Source organism: Hemibagrus wyckioides, linkage group LG14, assembly GCF_019097595.1.
Source record: "Hemibagrus wyckioides isolate EC202008001 linkage group LG14, SWU_Hwy_1.0, whole genome shotgun sequence".
Classification (NCBI taxonomy): domain Eukaryota; kingdom Metazoa; phylum Chordata; class Actinopteri; order Siluriformes; family Bagridae; genus Hemibagrus; species Hemibagrus wyckioides.
This window is the reverse complement of record NC_080723.1, coordinates 23,135,490-23,157,418: the sequence shown is the minus strand read 5'-3', so window position 1 is coordinate 23,157,418 and position 21,929 is coordinate 23,135,490. Positions and strand designations below refer to the sequence as shown.

Here is a 21,929-nt window from a genome sequence, read left to right as displayed (position 1 = left end):
TGATCTCTAACACACTTAAATACTAACACACCTTATCTCTAACACACCTGATCTCTAGCACACTTAAATACTAACACACCTGATCTCTAACACACTTAAATACTAACACACCTGATCTCTAACACACTTAAATACTAACACACCTGATCTCTAACACACTTAAATACTAACACACCTGATCTCTAACACACTTAAATACTAACACACCTGATCTCTAACACACTTAAATACTAACATCACCTGATCTCTAACACACTTAAATACTAACACACCTGATCTCTAACACACTTAAATACTAACACACCTGATCTCTAACACACCTGATCTCTAACACAAATAAATACTAACACACCTGATCTCTAACACACTTAAATACTAACACACCTGAACTCTAACACACTTAAATACTAACACACCTGATCTCTAACACACCTGATCTCTAACACTCCTGATCTCTAATACACCTGATCTCTAACACACCTGATCTCTAACACACCTGATCTCTAACACACTTAAATACTAACACACCTGATCTCTAACACACCTGATCTCTAATACACTTAAATACTAACACACCTGATCTCTAACACACCTGATCTCTAATACACTTAAATACTAACACACCTGATCTCTAACACACCTGATCTCTAACACACCTGATCTCTAACACACTTAAATACTAACACACCTGATCTCTAACACACTTAAATACTAACACACCTGATCTCTAACACACCTGATCTCTAACACACCTGATCTCTAACACACTTAATTACTCACACACCTGATCTCTAACACACCTGATCTCTAACACACCTGATCTCTAACACACTTAAATACTAATACACCTGATCTCTAACACACTTAAATAATAACACACCTGATCTCTAACACACCTGATCTCTAACACACCTGATCTCTAATACACCTGATCTCTAACACACCTGATCTCTAACACACCTGATCTCTAACACACCTGATCTCTAATACACCTGATCTCTAACACACCTGATCTCTAACACACTTAAATACTAACACACCTGATCTCTAATACACCTGATCTCTAACACACTTAAATACTAACACACCTGATCTCTAACACACCTGATCTCTAACACACCTGATCTCTAACACACTTAAATACTAACACACCTGATCTCTAACACACTTAAATACTAACACACCTTATCTCTAACACACTTAAATACTAACACACCTTATCTCTAACACACTTAAATACTAACACACCTGATCTCTAACACACCTGATCTCTAACACACCTGATCTCTAACACACTTAAATACTAACACACCTGATCTCTAACACACCTGATCTCTAACACAATTAAATACTAACACACCTGATCTCTAACAGACTTAAATACTAACACACCTGATCTCTAACACACCTGATCTCTAACACACTTAAATACTAACACACCTGATCTCTAACACACTTAAATACTAACACACCTTATCTCTAACACACTTAAATACTAACACACCTGATCTCTAACCCACCTGATCTCTAACACACCTGATCTCTAACACACTTAAATACTAACACACCTGATCTCTAACACACTTAAATACTAACACACCTGATCTCTAACACACCTGATCTCTAACACACCTGATCTCTAACACAATTAAATACTAACACACCTGATCTCTAACAGACTTAAATACTAACACACCTGATCTCTAACACACTTAAATACTAACACACCTGATCTCTAACACACTTAAATACTAACACACCTTATCTCTAACACACTTAAATACTAACACACCTGATCTCTAACACACCTGATCTCTAACACACCTGATCTCTAACACAATTAAATACTAACACACCTGATCTCTAACAGACTTAAATACTAACACACCTGATCTCTAACACACTTAAATACTAACACACCTGATCTCTAACACACTTAAATACTAACACACCTTATCTCTAACACACTTAAATACTAACACACCTTATCTCTAACACACTTAAATACTAACATCACCTGATCTCTAACACACTTAAATACTAACACACCTGATCTCTAACACACCTGATCTCTAACACACTTAAATACTAACACACCTTATCTCTAACACACTTAAATACTAACACACCTGATCTCTAACACACTTAAATACTAACACACCTGATCTCTAACACACCTGATCTCTAACACACCTGATCTCTAACACACTTAAATACTAACACACCTTATCTCTAACACACTTAAATACTAACACACCTTATCTCTAACACACTTAAATACTAACATCACCTGATCTCTAACACACTTAAATACTAACACACCTGATCTCTAACACACCTGATCTCTAACACACTTAAATACTAACACACCTGATCTCTAACACACTTAAATACTAACACACCTTATCTCTAACACACTTAAATACTAACACACCTTATCTCTAACACACTTAAATACTAACACACCTGATCTCTAACACACTTAAATACTAACATCACCTGATCTCTAACACACTTAAATACTAACACACCTGATCTCTAACACACCTGATCTCTAACACACTTAAATGCTAACACACCTTATCTCTAACTCACTTAAATACTAACACACCTGATCTCTAACACACTTAAATACTAACATCACCTGATCTCTAACACACTTAAATACTAACACACCTGATCTCTAACACACCTGATCTCTAACACACTTAAATGCTAACACACCTTATCTCTAACTCACTTAAATACTAACACACCTGATCTCTAACACACTTAAATACTAACACACCTGATCTCTAACAGACATAAATACTAACACACCTGATCTCTAACACACTTAAATACTAACATCACCTGATCTCTAACACACTTAAATACTAACATCACCTGATCTCTAACACACTTAAATACTAACACACCTGATCTCTAACACACCTGATCTCTAACACACTTAAATACTAACACACCTGATCTCTAACACACTTAAATACTAACACACCTTATCTCTAACACACTTAAATACTAACACACCTTATCTCTAACACACTTAAATACTAACACACCTAATCTCTAACACACTTAAATACTAACACACCTGATCTCTAACACACTTAAATACTAACACACCTGATCTCTAACACACTTAAACACTAACACACCTGATCTCTAACACACTTAAATACTAACACACCTGATCTCTAACACACCTGATCTCTAACACACCTGATCTCTAACACACTTAAATACTAACACACCTGATCTCTAACACACCTGATCTCTAACACAATTAAATACTAACACACCTGATCTCTAACAGACTTAAATACTAACACACCTGATCTCTAACACACCTGATCTCTAACACACTTAAATACTAACACACCTGATCTCTAACACACTTAAATACTAACACACCTTATCTCTAACACACTTAAATACTAACACACCTGATCTCTAACCCACCTGATCTCTAACACACCTGATCTCTAACACACTTAAATACTAACACACCTGATCTCTAACACACTTAAATACTAACACACCTGATCTCTAACACACCTGATCTCTAACACACCTGATCTCTAACACAATTAAATACTAACACACCTGATCTCTAACAGACTTAAATACTAACACACCTGATCTCTAACACACTTAAATACTAACACACCTGATCTCTAACACACTTAAATACTAACACACCTTATCTCTAACACACTTAAATACTAACACACCTGATCTCTAACACACCTGATCTCTAACACACCTGATCTCTAACACAATTAAATACTAACACACCTGATCTCTAACAGACTTAAATACTAACACACCTGATCTCTAACACACTTAAATACTAACACACCTGATCTCTAACACACTTAAATACTAACACACCTTATCTCTAACACACTTAAATACTAACACACCTTATCTCTAACACACTTAAATACTAACATCACCTGATCTCTAACACACTTAAATACTAACACACCTGATCTCTAACACACCTGATCTCTAACACACTTAAATACTAACACACCTTATCTCTAACACACTTAAATACTAACACACCTGATCTCTAACACACTTAAATACTAACACACCTGATCTCTAACACACCTGATCTCTAACACACCTGATCTCTAACACACTTAAATACTAACACACCTTATCTCTAACACACTTAAATACTAACACACCTTATCTCTAACACACTTAAATACTAACATCACCTGATCTCTAACACACTTAAATACTAACACACCTGATCTCTAACACACCTGATCTCTAACACACTTAAATACTAACACACCTGATCTCTAACACACTTAAATACTAACACACCTTATCTCTAACACACTTAAATACTAACACACCTTATCTCTAACACACTTAAATACTAACACACCTGATCTCTAACACACTTAAATACTAACATCACCTGATCTCTAACACACTTAAATACTAACACACCTGATCTCTAACACACCTGATCTCTAACACACTTAAATGCTAACACACCTTATCTCTAACTCACTTAAATACTAACACACCTGATCTCTAACACACTTAAATACTAACATCACCTGATCTCTAACACACTTAAATACTAACACACCTGATCTCTAACACACCTGATCTCTAACACACTTAAATGCTAACACACCTTATCTCTAACTCACTTAAATACTAACACACCTGATCTCTAACACACTTAAATACTAACACACCTGATCTCTAACAGACATAAATACTAACACACCTGATCTCTAACACACTTAAATACTAACATCACCTGATCTCTAACACACTTAAATACTAACATCACCTGATCTCTAACACACTTAAATACTAACACACCTGATCTCTAACACACCTGATCTCTAACACACTTAAATACTAACACACCTGATCTCTAACACACTTAAATACTAACACACCTTATCTCTAACACACTTAAATACTAACACACCTTATCTCTAACACACTTAAATACTAACACACCTAATCTCTAACACACTTAAATACTAACACACCTGATCTCTAACACACCTGATCTCTAACACACCTGATCTCTAACACACTTAAATGCTAACACACCTTATCTCTAACTCACTTAAATACTAACACACCTGATCTCTAACACACTTAAATACTAACACACCTTATCTCTAACACACTTAAATACTAACACACCTTATCTCTAACACACTTAAATACTAACACACCTAATCTCTAACACACTTAAATACTAACACACCTGATCTCTAACACACTTAAATACTAACACACCTGATCTCTAACACACTTAAATACTAACATCACCTGATCTCTAACACACTTAAATACTAACACACCTGATCTCTAACACACCTGATCTCTAACACACTTAAATGCTAACACACCTTATCTCTAACTCACTTAAATACTAACACACCTGATCTCTAACACACTTAAATACTAACATCACCTGATCTCTAACACACTTAAATACTAACACACCTGATCTCTAACACACTTAAATACTAACACACCTGATCTCTAACACACTTAAATACTAACACACCTTATCTCTAACACACCTGATCTCTAGCACACTTAAATACTAACACACCTGATCTCTAACACACTTAAATACTAACACACCTGATCTCTAACACACTTAAATACTAACACACCTGATCTCTAACACACTTAAATACTAACACACCTGATCTCTAACACACTTAAATACTAACACACCTGATCTCTAACACACTTAAATACTAACACACCTTATCTCTAACACACTTAAATACTAACACACCTGATCTCTAACACACCTGATCTCTAACACACCTGATCTCTAACACACCTGATCTCTAACACACTTAAATACTAACACACCTGATCTCTAAGACACCTGATCTCTAATACACCTGATCTCTAACACACCTGATCTCTAACACAAATAAATACTAACACACCTGATCTCTAACACACTTAAATACTAACACACCTGAACTCTAACACACTTAAATACTAACACACCTGATCTCTAACACACCTGATCTCTAACACACCTGATCTCTAACACACCTGATCTCTAACACACTTAAATACTAACACACCTGATCTCTAACACACCTGATCTCTAACACACCTGATCTCTAACACACTTAAATACTAACACACCTGATCTCTAACACACTTAAATACTAACACACCTGATCTCTAACACACCTGATCTCTAACACACTTAATTACTCACACACCTGATCTCTAACACACCTGATCTCTAACACACCTGATCTCTAACACACTTAAATACTAATACACCTGATCTCTAACACACTTAAATAATAACACACCTGATCTCTAACACACCTGATCTCTAACACACCTGATCTCTAATACACCTGATCTCTAACACACCTGATCTCTAACACACCTGATCTCTAACACACTTAAATACTAATACACCTGATCTCTAACACACTTAAATAATAACACACCTGATCTCTAACACACCTGATCTCTAACACACCTGATCTCTAACACACCTGATCTCTAATACACCTGATCTCTAACACACCTGATCTCTAACACACTTAAATACTAACACACCTGATCTCTAATACACCTGATCTCTAACACTCTTAAATACTAACACACCTGATCTCTAACACACCTGATCTCTAACACACCTGATCTCTAACACACTTAAATACTAACACACCTGATCTCTAACACACCTGATCTCTAACACACTTAAATACTAACACACCTGATCTCTAACAGACTTAAATACTAACACACCTGATCTCTAACACACCTGATCTCTAACACACTTAAATACTAACACACCTGATCTCTAACACACTTAAATACTAACACACCTTATCTCTAACACACTTAAATACTAACACACCTTATCTCTAACACACTTAAATACTAACATCACCTGATCTCTAACACACTTAAATACTAACACACCTGATCTCTAACACACCTGATCTCTAACACACTTAAATACTAACACACCTTATCTCTAACACACTTAAATACTAACACACCTGATCTCTAACACACTTAAATACTAACATCACCTGATCTCTAACACACTTAAATACTAACATCACCTGATCTCTAACACACTTAAATACTAACACACCTGATCTCTAACACACCTGATCTCTAACACACTTAAATACTAACACACCTGATCTCTAACACACCTGATCTCTAACACACTTAAATACTAACACACCTGATCTCTAACACACTTAAATACTAACACACCTGATCTCTAACACACTTAAATACTAACACACCTGATCTCTAACACACCTGATCTCTAACACACTTAAATACTAACACACCTGATCTCTAACACACTTAAATACTAACACACCTGATCTCTAACACACCTGATCTCTAACACACTTAAATACTAACACACCTTATCTCTAACACACTTAAATACTAACACACCTGATCTCTAACACACTTAAATACTAACATCACCTGATCTCTAACACACTTAAATACTAACATCACCTGATCTCTAACACACTTAAATACTAACACACCTGATCTCTAACACACCTGATCTCTAACACACTTAAATACTAACACACCTGATCTCTAACACACTTAAATACTAACACACCTTATCTCTAACACACTTAAATACTAACACACCTTATCTCTAACACACTTAAATACTAACACACCTGATCTCTAACACACTTAAATACTAACATCACCTGATCTCTAACACACTTAAATACTAACACACCTGATCTCTAACACACCTGATCTCTAACACACTTAAATGCTAACACACCTGATCTCTAACTCACTTAAATACTAACACACCTGATCTCTAACACACTTAAATACTAACATCACCTGATCTCTAACACACTTAAATACTAACACACCTGATCTCTAACACACCTGATCTCTAACACACTTAAATACTAACACACCTGATCTCTAACACACTTAAATACTAACACACCTGATCTCTAACACACTTAAATACTAACACACCTGATCTCTAACACACCTGATCTCTAACACACTTAAATACTAACACACCTGATCTCTAACACACTTAAATACTAACACACCTGATCTCTAACACACTTAAATCCTAACACACCTGATCTCTAACACACTTAAATACTAACACACCTGATCTCTAACACACTTAAATACTAACACACCTGATCTCTAACACACTTAAATACTAACACACCTGATCTCTAACACACTTAAATACTAACACACCTGATCTCTAACACACTTAAATACTAACACACCTTATCTCTAACACACTTAAATACTAACACACCTAATCTCTAACACACTTAAATACTAACACACCTAATCTCTAACACACTTAAATACTAACACACCTGATCTCTAACACACTTAAATACTAACACACCTGATCTCTAACACACTTAAATACTAACATCACCTGATCTCTAACACACTTAAATACTAACATCACCTGATCTCTAACACACTTAAATACTAACACACCTGATCTCTAACACACCTGATCTCTAACACACTTAAATACTAACACACCTGATCTCTAACACACTTAAATACTAACACACCTGATCTCTAACACACTTAAATACTAACACACCTTATCTCTAACACACTTAAATACTAACACACCTTATCTCTAACACACTTAAATACTAACACACCTAATCTCTAACACACTTAAATACTAACACACCTGATCTCTAACACACTTAAATACTAACATCACCTGATCTCTAACACACTTAAATACTAACACACCTGATCTCTAACACACCTGATCTCTAACACACTTAAATGCTAACACACCTTATCTCTAACACACTTAAATACTAACATCACCTGATCTCTAACACACTTAAATACTAACACACCTGATCTCTAACACACTTAAATACTAACACACCTTATCTCTAACACACTTAAATACTAACACACCTTATCTCTAACACACTTAAATACTAACACACCTAATCTCTAACACACTTAAATACTAACACACCTGATCTCTAACACACTTAAATACTAACACACCTGATCTCTAACACACTTAAATACTAACATCACCTGATCTCTAACACACTTAAATACTAACACACCTGATCTCTAACACACCTGATCTCTAACACACTTAAATACTAACACACCTGATCTCTAACACACTTAAATACTAACATCACCTGATCTCTAACACACTTAAATACTAACACACCTGATCTCTAACACACCTGATCTCTAACACACTTAATTACTCACACACCTGATCTCTAACACACCTGATCTCTAACACACCTGATCTCTAACACACTTAAATACTAATACACCTGATCTCTAACACACTTAAATAATAACACACCTGATCTCTAACACACCTGATCTCTAACACACCTGATCTCTAATACACCTGATCTCTAACACACCTGATCTCTAACACACCTGATCTCTAACACACTTAAATACTAATACACCTGATCTCTAACACACTTAAATAATAACACACCTGATCTCTAACACACCTGATCTCTAACACACCTGATCTCTAATACACCTGATCTCTAACACACCTGATCTCTAACACACTTAAATACTAACACACCTGATCTCTAATACACCTGATCTCTAACACACTTAAATACTAACACACCTGATCTCTAACACACCTGATCTCTAACACACTTAAATACTAACACACCTGATCTCTAACACACTTAAATACTAACACACCTGATCTCTAACACACTTAAATACTAACACACCTGATCTCTAACACACCTGATCTCTAACACACTTAAATACTAACACACCTGATCTCTAATACACCTGATCTCTAATACACTTAAATACTAACACACCTGATCTCTAATACACCTGATCTCTAACACACTTACATACTAACACACCTGATCTCTAACACACTTAAACACTAACACACCTGATCTCTAACACACCTGATCTCTAACACACTTAAATACTAACACACCTGATCTCTAACACACTTAAATACTAACGCACCTGATCTCTAACACACTTAAACACTAACACACCTGATCTCTAATACACCTGATCTCTAACACACCTGATCTCTAACACACTTAAATACTAACACACCTGATCTCTAACACACTTAAATACTAACACACCTGATCTCTAACACACCTGATCTCTAACACACCTGATCTCTAACACACTTACATACTAACACACCTGATCTCTAACACACTTAAATACTAATACACCTCATCTCTAACACACCTGATCTCTAACACACCTGATCTCTAACACACTTAAATACTAACACACCTGATCTCTAACACACCTGATCTCTAACACACTTAAATGCTAACACACCTGATCTCTAACAGACTTAAATACTAACACACCTGATCTCTAACACACCTGATCTCTAACACACCTGATCTCTAATACACTTAAATACTAACACACCTGATCTCTAACACACCTGATCTCTAACACACTTAAATACTAACACACCTGATCTCTAATACACCTGATCTCTAATACACTTAAATACTAACACACCTGATCTCTAATACACCTGATCTCTAACACACTTAAATACTAACACACCTGATCTCTAACACACTTAAATACTAACACACCTGATCTCTAACACACCTGATCTCTAACACACCTGATCTCTAACACACTTAAATACTAACACACCTGATCTCTAACACACCTGATCTCTAACACACTTAAATACTAACACACCTGATCTCTAATACACCTGATCTCTAATACACTTAAATACTAACACACCTGATCTCTAATACACCTGATCTCTAACACACTTAAATACTAACACACCTGATCTCTAACACACTTACATACTAACACACCTGATCTCTAACACACTTAAACACTAACACACCTGATCTCTAATACACCTGATCTCTAACACACCTGATCTCTAACACACTTACATACTAACACACCTGATCTCTAACACACTTAAATACTAACGCACCTGATCTCTAACACACTTAAACACTAACACACCTGATCTCTAATACACCTGATCTCTAACACACCTGATCTCTAACACACTTAAATACTAAAACACCTGATCTCTAACACACTTAATTTCTAACACACCTGATCTCTAACACACTTAAATACTAACACACCTTATCTCTAACACACTTAAATACTAACACACCTGATCTCTAACACACTTAAATACTAACACACCTGATCTCTAACACACTTAAATACTAACACACCTGATCTCTAACACACTTAAATACTAACACACCTGATCTCTAACACACCTGATCTCTAACACACTTAAATACTAACACACCTGATCTCTAATACACTTAAATACTAACACACCTGATCTCTAACACACTTAAATACTAACACACCTGATCTCTAACACACTTAAATACTAACACACCTGATCTCTAACACACCTGATCTCTAACACACCTGATCTCTAACACACCTGATCTCTAACACACTTAAATACTAAAACACCTGATCTCTAACACACTTAATTTCTAACACAACTGATCTCTAACACACTTAAATACTAACACACCTGAACTCTAACACACTTAAATACTAACACACCTGATCTCTAACACACTTAAATACTAATACACCTGATCTCTAACACACTTAAATAATAACACACCTGATCTCTAACACACCTGATCTCTAATACACCTGATCTCTAACACACCTGATCTCTAACACACCTGATCTCTAACACACCTGATCTCTAATACACCTGATCTCTAACACACCTGATCTCTAACACACTTAAATACTAATACACCTGATCTCTAATACACCTGATCTCTAACACACTTAAATACTAACACACCTGATCTCTAACACACCTGATCTCTAACACACCTGATCTCTAACACACTTAAATACTAACACACCTGATCTCTAACACACTTAAATACTAACACACCTGATCTCTAACACACTTAAATACTAACACACCTGATCTCTAACAGACTTAAATACTAACACACCTGATCTCTAACACACCTGATCTCTAACACACCTGATCTCTAATACACTTAAATACTAACACACCTGATCTCTAACACACCTGATCTCTAACACACTTAAATACTAACACACCTGATCTCTAATACACCTGATCTCTAATACACTTAAATACTAACACACCTGATCTCTAATACACCTGATCTCTAACACACTTAAATACTAACACACCTGATCTCTAACACACTTAAATACTAACACACCTGATCTCTAACACACCTGATCTCTAACACACCTGATCTCTAACACACTTAAATACTAACACACCTGATCTCTAACACACCTGATCTCTAACACACTTAAATACTAACACACCTGATCTCTAATACACCTGATCTCTAATACACTTAAATACTAACACACCTGATCTCTAATACACCTGATCTCTAACACACTTAAATACTAACACACCTGATCTCTAACACACTTACATACTAACACACCTGATCTCTAACACACTTAAACACTAACACACCTGATCTCTAACACACTTAAATACTAACACACCTGATCTCTAACACACCTGATCTCTAACACACCTGATCTCTAACACACTTAAATACTAACACACCTGATCTCTAACACACTTAAATACTAACGCACCTGATCTCTAACACACTTAAACACTAACACACCTGATCTCTAATACACCTGATCTCTAACACACCTGATCTCTAACACACTTAAATACTAAAACACCTGATCTCTAACACACTTAATTTCTAACACACCTGATCTCTAACACACTTAAATACTAACACACCTGATCTCTAACACACTTAAATACTAACACACCTGATCTCTAACACACTTAAATACTAACACACCTGATCTCTAACACACCTGATCTCTAACACACGTGATCTCTAACACACTTAAATACTAAAACACCTGATCTCTAACACACCTGATCTCTAACACACTTAAATGCTAACACACCTGATCTCTAACACACTTAAATACTAACGCACCTGATCTCTAACACACTTAAACACTAACACACCTGATCTCTAATACACCTGATCTCTAACACACCTGATCTCTAACACACTTAAATACTAAAACACCTGATCTCTAACACACCTGATCTCTAACACACTTAAATACTAAAACACCTGATCTCTAACACACTTAATTTCTAACACAACTGATCTCTAACACACTTAAATACTAACACACCTGATCTCTAATACACCTGATCTCTAACACACTTAAATACTAACACACCTGATCTCTAACACACTTAAATACTAACACACCTGATCTCTAATACACTTAAATACTAACACACCTGATCTCTAATACACCTGATCTCTAACACACTTAAATACTAACACACCTGATCTCTAACACACTTAAATACTAACACACCTGATCTCTAACACACTTAAATACTAACACACTTAAATACTAACACACCTGATCTCTAACACACCTGATCTCTAACACACTTAAATACTAACACACCTGATCTCTAACACACCTGATCTCTAACACACTTAAATACTAACACACCTGATCTCTAATACACCTGATCTCTAATACACTTAAATACTAACACACCTGATCGCTAACACACCTGATCTCTAACACACTTAAATACTAACACACCTGATCTCTAACACACTTAAATACTAACACACCTGATCTCTAACACACTTAAATACTAACACACCTGATCTCTAACACACCTGATCTCTAACACACCTGATCTCTAACACACTTAATTACTCACACACCTGATCTCTAACACACCTGATCTCTAATACACCTGATCTCTAATACACTTAAATACTAACACACCTGATCTCTAACACACCTGATCTCTAACTCACCTGATCTCTAACACACTTAAATACTAACACACCTGATCTCTAACACACTTAAATACTAACACACCTGATCTCTAACACACTTAAATACTAACATCACCTGATCTCTAACACACTTAAATACTAACACACCTGATCTCTAACACACCTGATCTCTAACACACTTAAATACTAACACACCTGATCTCTAACACACTTAAATACTAACACACCTGATCTCTAACACACCTGATCTCTAACACACCTGATCTCTAACACACCTGATCTCTAACACACTTAAATACTAACACACCTGATCTCTAACACACCTGATCTCTAACACACTTAAATGCTAACACACCTTATCTCTAACTCACTTAAATACTAACACACCTGATCTCTAACACACTTAAATACTAACATCACCTGATCTCTAACACACTTAAATACTAACATACCTGATCTCTAACACACTTAAATACTAACACACCTGATCTCTAACACACTTAAATACTAACACACCTGATCTCTAACACACCTGATCTCTAACACACTTAAATACTAACACACCTGATCTCTAACACACTTAAATACTAACACACCTGATCTCTAACACAATTAAATACTAACACACCTGATCTCTAACACACTTAAATACTAACACACCTGATCTCTAACACACTTAAATACTAACACACCTGATCTCTAACACACTTAAATACTAACACACCTTATCTCTAACACACTTAAATACTAACACACCTGATCTCTAACACACCTGATCTCTAACACACCTGATCTCTAACACACTTAATTACTCACACACCTGATCTCTAACACACCTGATCTCTAACACACTTAAATACTAACACACTTAAATACTAACACACCTGATCTCTAACACACTTAAATACTAACACACCTGATCTCTAACACACTTAAATACTAACACACCTGATCTCTAACACACCTGATCTCTAATACACCTGATCTCTAACACACCTGATCTCTAACACACATAAATACTAACACACCTGATCTCTAACACACTTAAATACTAATACACCTGAACTCTAACACACTTAAATACTAACACACCTGATCTCTAACACACCTGATCTCTAACACTCCTGATCTCTAATACACCTGATCTCTAACACACCTGATCTCTAACACACCTGATCTCTAATACACCTGATCTCTAACACACCTGATCTCTAACACACTTAAATACTAACACACCTGATCTCTAACACACCTGATCTCTAATACACCTGATCTCTAATACACTTAAATACTAACACACCTGATCTCTAACACACCTGATCTCTAACACACCTTATCTCTAACTCACTTAAATACTAACACACCTGATCTCTAACACACTTAAATACTAACATCACCTGATCTCTAACACACTTAAATACTAACACACCTGATCTCTAACACACTTAAATACTAACACACCTGATCTCTAACACACTTAAATACTAACACACCTGATCTCTAACACACCTGATCTCTAACACACTTAAATACTAACACACCTGATCTCTAACACACTTAAATACTAACACACCTGATCTCTAACACACTTAAATACTAACACACCTGATCTCTAACACACTTAAATACTAACACACCTGATCTCTAACACACTTAAATACTAACACACCTGATCTCTAACACACTTAAATACTAACACACCTGATCTCTAACACACTTAAATACTAACACACCTGATCTCTAACACACTTAAATACTAACACACCTGATCTCTAACACACTTAAATACTAACACACCTTATCTCTAACACACTTAAATACTAACACACCTGATCTCTAACACACCTGATCTCTAACACACCTGATCTCTAACACACTTAAATACTAACACACCTTATCTCTAACACACTTAAATACTAACACACCTGATCTCTAACACACCTGATCTCTAATACACCTGATCTCTAACACACTTAAATACTAATACACCTGATCTCTAACACACTTAAATACTAACACACCTGATCTCTAACACACTTAAATACTAACACACCTGATCTCTAACACACTTAAATACTAACACACCTGATCTCTAACACACTTAAATACTAACACACCTGATCTCTAACACACTTAAATACTAACACACCTGATCTCTAACACACCTGATCTCTAACACACCTGATCTCTAACACACTTAAATACTAACACACCTGATCTCTAACACACTTAAATACTAACACACCTGATCTCTAACACACCTGATCTCTAACACACCTGATCTCTAACACACTTAAATACTAACACACCTGATCTCTAACACACTTAAATACTAACACACCTGATCTCTAACACACTTAAATACTAACACACCTGATCTCTAACACACTTAAATACTAACACACCTGATCTCTAACACACCTGATCTCTAACACACCTGATCTCTAACACACTTACATACTAACACACCTGATCTCTAACACACCTGATCTCTAACACACCTGATCTCTAACACACCTGATCTCTAACACACTTAATTACTAACACACCTGATCTCTAACACACCTGATCTCTAACACACTTAAATACTAACACACCTGATCTCTAACACACCTGATCTCTAACACACCTGATCTCTAACACACTTAAATACTAACACACCTGATCTCTAACACACTTAAATACTAACACACCTGATCTCTAACACACCTGATCTCTAACACACTTACATACTAACACACCTGATCTCTAACACACCTGATCTCTAACACACCTGATCTCTAACACACCTGATCTCTAACACACTTAATTACTAACACACCTGATCTCTAACACACCTGATCTCTAACACACTTACATACTAACACACCTGATCTCTAACACACCTGATCTCTAACACACCTGATCTCTAACACACTTAATTACTAACACACCTGATCTCTAACACACCTGATCTCTAACACACTTAAATACTAACACACCTGATCTCTAACACACCTGATCTCTAACACACCTGATCTCTAACACACCTGATCTCTAACACACTTACATACTAACACACCTGATCTCTAACACACTTACATACTAACACACCTGATCTCTAACACACCTGATCTCTAACACACCTGATCTCTAACACACTTACATACTAACACACCTGATCTCTAACACACTTACATACTAACACACCTGATCTCTAACACACCTGATCTCTAACACACCTGATCTCTAACACACCTGATCTCTAACACACTTAAATACCAATACACCTGATCTCTAACACACCTGATCTCTAACACACCTGATCTCTAACACACTTACATACTAACACACCTGATCTCTAACACACTTACATGCTAACACACCTGATCTCTAACACACCTGATCTCTAACACACCTGATCTCTAACACACTTATATACTAACACACCTGATCTCTAACACACCTGATCTCTAACACACTTAAATACTAACACACTTAAATACTAACACACCTGATCTCTAACACACCTGATCTCTAACACACCTGATCTCTAACACACTTAAATACTAACACACCTGATCTCTAACACACCTGATCTCTAACACACTTAAATACTAACACACCTGATCTCTAACACACCTGATCTCTAACACACTTAATTACTAACACACCTGATCTCTAACACACCTGATCTCTAACACACTTAAATACTAACACACCTGATCTCTAACACACCTGATCTCTAACACACTTATATACTAACACACCTGATCTCTAACACACTTACATACTAACACACCTGATCTCTAACACACTTAAATACTAACACACCTGATCTCTAACACACCTGATCTCTAACACACTTACATACTAACACACCTGATCTCTAACACACCTGATCTCTAACACACCTGATCTCTAACACACCTGATCTCTAACACACTTAATTACTAACACACCTGATCTCTAACACACCTGATCTCTAACACACTTAAATACTAACACACCTGATCTCTAACACACCTGATCTCTAACACACTTAAATACTAACACACCTGATCTCTAACACACCTGATCTCTAACACACTTATATACTAACACACCTGATCTCTAACACACTTACATACTAACACACCTGATCTCTAACACACTTAAATACTAACACACCTGATCTCTAACACACCTGATCTCTAACACACTTACATACTAACACACCTGATCTCTAACACACCTGATCTCTAACACACCTGATCTCTAACACACTTAATTACTAACACACCTGATCTCTAACACACCTGATCTCTAACACACTTAATTACTAACACACCTGATCTCTAACACACCTGATCTCTAACACACTTAATTACTAACACACCTGATCTCTAACACACCTGATCTCTAACACACTTAATTACTAACACACCTGATCTCTAACACACCTGATCTCTAACACACCTGATCTCTAATACACCTGATCTCTAACACACTTACATACTAACACACCTGATCTCTAACACACCTGATCTCTAACACACCTGATCTCTAACACACTTACATACTAACACACCTGATCTCTAACACACTTACATACTAACACACCTGATCTCTAACACACCTGATCTCTAACACACCTGACCTCTAACACACCTGATCTCTAACACACTTAAATACCAATACACCTGATCTCTAACACACCTGATCTCTAACACACCTGATCTCTAACACACTTACATACTAACACACCTGATCTCTAACACACTTACATGCTAACACACCTGATCTCTAACACACCTGATCTCTAACACACCTGATCTCTAACACACTTACATACTAACACACCTGATCTCTAACACACCTGATCTCTAACACACCTGATCTCTAACACACTTAAATACTAACACACCTGATCTCTAACACACCTGATCTCTAACACACCTGATCTCTAACACACTTACATACTAACACACCTGATCTCTAACACACCTGATCTCTAACACACCTGATCTCTGACACACTTACATACTAACACACCTGATCTCTAACACACCTGATCTCTAACACACCTGATCTCTAACACACTTACATACTAACACACCTGATCTCTAACACACCTGATCTCTAACACACCTGATCTCTAACAGAATCCAGAGCTCATCCTAATCTCCACTGACTCATCATATTCTCTCACTGTAATTAGCGCCTTTCTGATCCACGCTGTAATAATTCTCACACATGAGTGCTGAGTTTTTACCCTGAGTTAAAATTGTGTGGGTTTTTTTGGTCATTCTAGTTAATAGCCCTTTAAATGACCACAGAGACTGATCTATCATTAGGAAAGGAAAACCAGAGGGGGAAAATAAATTCCTTCTGTGTTCAGTTGAACAAACAACAGTGGATGTTTTGGTTAGTCAACACCCAGTCCTGCTGTGGTCTCAGTCCACTGCGCAGAAACAGCAACTGTCCAGTGGACAGGCAGAGCTCTAAACTTACACACAGTGACCGTCCACTGCGTCCTCACAACACCATTATTTACTCAACACCAGTTTTAGCTTCTAACACTCACAGCTTTTACTGCTTCTGTCCTCTAAAGTCCACCAGAGCTCTGAGACACTGATGAGGAATGTCAGCTAGAAAGAACTGGAACCCAGTGGAGCTTGAACCATTTCCATCTGAGCTACAGTTCACACCTGAACACACACACACACACACACACACTCACGTTAACACTACAGTCTCAGGAGGAACAGCGGGACAGGGCTTACAGCTCCAACCAAGAAAGCCCCATTGTGTCCTTGTACAGTACACACACACACACACGCATACACACACATACATACATACATACATATATACACATCACACACACACCTCTCACACATACATACACACACACACATCTCTAACACATCACACACACATCTCTAACACACACACACACATACATACACATCACACACATCTCTAACACACACACACACATACATACACGTCACACACACACCTGTCACACACACATACATACACATCACACACACACATCTCTAACACACACACACACACACCTCTCACACACACATACATACACATCACACACACATCTCTAACACACACACACACACCTCTCACACACACATACATACACATCACACACACATCTTTAACACACACACACACACCTCTCACACATACATACACACAAACATACATACACATTACAAATACACACACACACACACTTTAACACTACAGTCTCAGGAGGAACAGCGAGATAGGGCTTACAGCTTCAACCAAGAAAGCCCCATTGTGTCCTTGTACAGTACAAACACACACACACACACACATACACATCACACACACACCTCTAACACACACACACGCACTTCTCACACATACACACACACCTCTCATACATACACACACACACACACACCTCTCACACATACACACACACATACATACCCATCACACACACACTTCTAACACACACACACACACAGGTGATTGTATGAAGGAGGCGTGATCACATGTAAAAGCACATTTCCACATGTTATCCCCTGCAACTGATCATGTGGATAATGAGTGGAAAATAAAACATGTGAAAATAATAATATGGGGGAATTGTGTTAATATAAATGCACTGTGAAGAAAAACTCATAATAAATTATTATTATTATTATTATTATTATTATTATTATTATTATTATTATTATTATTGTTATTATTATTGTAATTTTTATTATTATTATTTTCAATGGGTCATCTCTTCAAATGATCCAGAAACATGTGAAATGTGTAAAGCGTACGTAAGAGAAAAGTTTTATAAGCACAACATTCTGCAGTGTCCAGTGTGTTGGGTTTGTAGATGATGAAATGAATAATGAATCGTTCTCCATGCTCCGTCTTTCCAGACCGGATCTCTACTAACACACCGGAGTCTCAGTCAGGAGCCAGGAACCAAAACCCCTGGAAATGATCATCCTGGGAGCCCAGTTCAGATGAACAAACCAGACGTTCTGCTCCTGAGCACTTCCTGAGATCTGCAAACGGCCTCAGCTCTCCAGACACGGGCCCAGAAAAAAATAATAAAACACTTGAGGAAGAACCACAGCTACAGAACATCAGGTTCTTATGGTGTAAGGGATGATAGTGAAGCTTCCTGATGAGGTTCTGCTTAGAACCTGCTCTAGAAACACAGTGCAGAATGTTTTAAGGTGCTAGATGAAGCCATTCGGTCAGCCTTCAGCAAATGTACCCTTCATGGGTTCTTTGGGCAGTTCATGGTTCTTAGCTTCCGTAACGGGTTCTACCTGTGGACACCTCCCAGAAAACTTCTACAAACAATCTGTAAAGATTCTGAAAGATCCCTTGCTCTAAAACTGGTCAGCCTTTAGGAAATGTAGCCTTCATGGGTTCTTTGGGAAATTCTTAGCTTCTCAAAGGAGTTCTACAGTCTGTGAAGATACCTTCAGAAAGACAAACCAGAGACTGCTTTAAAACCAGAGACATTTTTGCATTTTTCCCCCTAAGAAGCGTTGTTTACAAACTTATTGCTTCTTGGCTAATGTAAGATGTTCTATTTGGAGCCCATGTTTCTACAGAAAGTCTTAAAGGTTTCCTTCAGTGAGACAAACTGGAGAACATTGGAAAGCTTCTTTGGGTAGTTGAGGGTTCTTCTTATCCTAAAGCAGTTTTACTTGGATTCTCTCAGAGTGGAAACTCAGCCATGCACAGGTTCTGCAAGGTTCTTTAAGGGATTGTCACAAAGGGAAGGCCAGTAAGGTAAGGTTTTACTAGAACCATTCATGGTCCATCAGAGGAACAAACAAGTGCCTGATGCAACTCCTTCAGGGTTCTATGGATAGGTTTGTTTTTCTCATCCTTAAACCAGTTCTACTTGGAACCTGGGAAACCCAGCCATGCTCAGGTTCTGCAAGGTTCTTTAAGAGATCATTAAAGGAGCAAGCAAAATTTTCTAGATGGAGGTTTTTTTTTCTTTGAGTGCTGTTTTTTGAGGGTTCTTAACTCCTGGAAGAT

The 21,929-nt window shown here is 36.9% G+C and overlaps 1 protein-coding gene across 1 annotated transcript in view; it reads right to left on the bottom strand.

The window, feature by feature from the left end:
- Positions 1-21,929, bottom strand: part of col22a1 (collagen, type XXII, alpha 1) — a 91,933-nt gene that overhangs the window by 68,864 nt on the left and 1,140 nt on the right. The window lies entirely within an intron of this gene.